General features: G+C 44.0%; 3 non-coding genes and 7 pseudogenes across 3 annotated transcripts; all 10 read right to left on the bottom strand.

Moving 5' to 3' along the window:
- Nucleotides 1-20: 20 nt before the first annotated feature.
- On the bottom strand, nt 21-138 carry LOC149954757 (5S ribosomal RNA; annotated as a pseudogene).
- Nucleotides 139-280: 142 nt separating this feature from the next.
- Nucleotides 281-398, bottom strand: LOC149954756 (5S ribosomal RNA; annotated as a pseudogene).
- A 143-nt stretch (nt 399-541) lies between these two features.
- LOC149954755 (5S ribosomal RNA) lies at nt 542-660 on the bottom strand. Its single transcript, XR_016478762.1, has one exon. It is a non-coding gene; the product is annotated as a 5S ribosomal RNA (ribosomal RNA).
- A 143-nt stretch (nt 661-803) lies between these two features.
- LOC149954754 (5S ribosomal RNA) lies at nt 804-922 on the bottom strand (annotated as a pseudogene).
- Nucleotides 923-1064: 142 nt separating this feature from the next.
- LOC149954753 (5S ribosomal RNA) lies at nt 1065-1182 on the bottom strand (annotated as a pseudogene).
- Nucleotides 1183-1324: 142 nt separating this feature from the next.
- LOC149954752 (5S ribosomal RNA) lies at nt 1325-1442 on the bottom strand (annotated as a pseudogene).
- Nucleotides 1443-1584: 142 nt separating this feature from the next.
- Nucleotides 1585-1702, bottom strand: LOC149954751 (5S ribosomal RNA; annotated as a pseudogene).
- A 143-nt stretch (nt 1703-1845) lies between these two features.
- LOC149954750 (5S ribosomal RNA) lies at nt 1846-1964 on the bottom strand. The gene has a single exon (XR_016478761.1). It is a non-coding gene; the product is annotated as a 5S ribosomal RNA (ribosomal RNA).
- Nucleotides 1965-2107: 143 nt separating this feature from the next.
- Nucleotides 2108-2226, bottom strand: LOC149954749 (5S ribosomal RNA). Its single transcript, XR_016478759.1, has one exon. It is a non-coding gene; the product is annotated as a 5S ribosomal RNA (ribosomal RNA).
- A 143-nt stretch (nt 2227-2369) lies between these two features.
- Nucleotides 2370-2488, bottom strand: LOC149954748 (5S ribosomal RNA; annotated as a pseudogene).
- Between the last annotated feature and the right edge of the window lie 12 nt (nt 2489-2500).

Here is a 2500-nt window from a genome sequence, read left to right as displayed (position 1 = left end):
AAAGTATTCCACCCTCTAAAAGAGAACGACACGCGGGGTTTAAGGTGGTCACCCTCCCAAGTACTGGCCTCGCTCGACGTTGCTTAACTTCGGTGATCGGACGAGAACCGTTGTTTTCAACGTGATATGGCCGTTCTCTCCGTTAGTTGCCGTAAGATCGTCGTTGAAGTCCACTTTAAAGAGCGCGCGCCAAAGAACTTCAAGAAACAACATTTTTTTAAGAAATTAAAAATTCATTCCATTTCTACAAAATATAAAGAAAAGTATTCCACCCTCTAAAAGAGAACGACACGCGGGGTTTAAGGTGGTCACCCTACCAAGTACTGGCCGCGCTCGACGTTGCTTAACTTCGGTGATCGGACGAGAACCGTTGTTTTCAACGTGATATGGCCGTTCTCTCCGTTGGATGCCGTAAGATCGTCGTTGAAGTCCACTTTAAAGAGCGCGCGCCAAAGAACTTCAAGAAACAACATTTTTTTAAGAAATTAAAAATTCATTCCATTTCTACAAAATATAAAGAAAAGTATTCCATCCTCTAAAAGAAGAACGACACGCGGGGTTCCCAGGTGGTCACCCTCCAAAGTACTGGCCGCGCTCGACGTTGCTTAACTTCGGTGATCGGACGAGAACCGTTGTTTTCAACGTGATATGGCCGTTCTCTCCGTTGGATGCCGTAAGATCGTCGTTGAAGTCCACTTTAAAGAGCGCGCGCCAAAGAACTTCAAGAAACAACATTTTTTTAAGAAATTAAAAATTCATGCCATTTCTACAAAATATAAAGAAAAGTATTCCATCCTCTAAAAGAAGAACGACATGCGGGGTTCCCAGGTGGTCACCCTCCCAAGTACTGGCCGCGCTCGACGTTGCTTAACTTCGGTGATCGGACGAGAACCGTTGTTTTCAACGTGATATGGCCGTTCTCTCCGTTGGATGCCGTAAGATCGTCGTTGAAGTCCACTTTAAAGAGCGCGCGCCAAAGAACTTCAAGACACAACATTTTTTTTAGAAATTAAAAATTCATTTCATTTCTACAAAATATAAAGAAAAGTATTCAATCCTATAAAAGATAACGACACGCGGGGTTTAAGGTGGTCACCCTCCCAAGTACTGGCCGCGCTCGACGTTGCTTAACTTCGGTGATCGGACGAGAACCGTTGTTTTCAACGTGATATGGCCGTTCTCTCCGTTAGTTGCCGTAAGATCGTCGTTGAAGTCCACTTTAAAGAGCGCGCGCCAAAGAACTTCAAGACACAACATTTTTTTTAGAAATTAAAAATTCATTCCATTTCTACAAAATATAAAGAAAAGTATTCCACCCTCTAAAAGAGAACGACACGCGGGGTTTAAGGTGGTCACCCTACCAAGTACTGGCCGCGCTCGACGTTGCTTAACTTCGGTGATCGGACGAGAACCGTTGTTTTCAAGGTGATATGGCCGTTTTCTCCGTTAGTTGCCGTAAGATCGTCGTTGAAGTCCACTTTAAAGAGCGCGCGCCAAAGAACTTCAAGACACAACATTTTTTTTAGAAATTAAAAATTCATTCCATTTCTACAAAATATAAAGAAAAGTATTCCACCCTCTAAAAGAGAACGACACGCGGGGTTTAAGGTGGTCACCCTACCAAGTACTGGCCGCGCTCGACGTTGCTTAACTTCGGTGATCGGACGAGAACCGTTGTTTTCAACGTGATATGGCCGTTCTCTCCGTTGGATGCCGTAAGATCGTCGTTGAAGTCCACTTTAAAGAGCGCGCGCCAAAGAACTTCAAGAAACAACATTTTTTTAAGAAATTAAAAATTCATTCCATTTCTACAAAATATAAAGAAAAGTATTCCATCCTCTAAAAGAAGAACGACACGCGGGGTTCCCAGGTGGTCACCCTCCAAAGTACTGGCCGCGCTCGACGTTGCTTAACTTCGGTGATCGGACGAGAACCGTTGTTTTCAACGTGATATGGCCGTTCTCTCCGTTGGATGCCGTAAGATCGTCGTTGAAGTCCACTTTAAAGAGCGCGCGCCAAAGAACTTCAAGAAACAACATTTTTTTAAGAAATTAAAAATTCATTCCATTTCTACAAAATATAAAGAAAAGTATTCCATCCTCTAAAAGAAGAACGACACGCGGGGTTCCCAGGTGGTCACCCTCCAAAGTACTGGCCGCGCTCGACGTTGCTTAACTTCGGTGATCGGACGAGAACCGTTGTTTTCAACGTGATATGGCCGTTCTCTCCGTTGGATGCCGTAAGATCGTCGTTGAAGTCCACTTTAAAGAGCGCGCGCCAAAGAACTTCAAGAAACAACATTTTTTTAAGAAATTAAAAATTCATTCCATTTCTACAAAATATAAAGAAAAGTATTCCATCCTCTAAAAGATGAACGACACGCGGGGTTCCCAGGTGGTCACCCTCCAAAGTACTGGCCGCGCTCGACGTTGCTTAACTTCGGTGATCGGACGAGAACCGTTGTTTTCAACGTGATATGGCCGTTCTCTCCGTTAGTTGC

The sequence above is a fragment of the Leiobunum rupestre genome, chromosome 2 (genome assembly GCF_980474605.1).
Source record: "Leiobunum rupestre chromosome 2, qqLeiRupe1.1.hap1, whole genome shotgun sequence".
In the NCBI taxonomy this organism is placed as follows: Eukaryota; Metazoa; Arthropoda; class Arachnida; order Opiliones; family Sclerosomatidae; genus Leiobunum; species Leiobunum rupestre.
The sequence above is the reverse complement of the archived record's forward strand: the minus strand, read 5'-3'. Positions and strand labels throughout refer to the sequence as shown.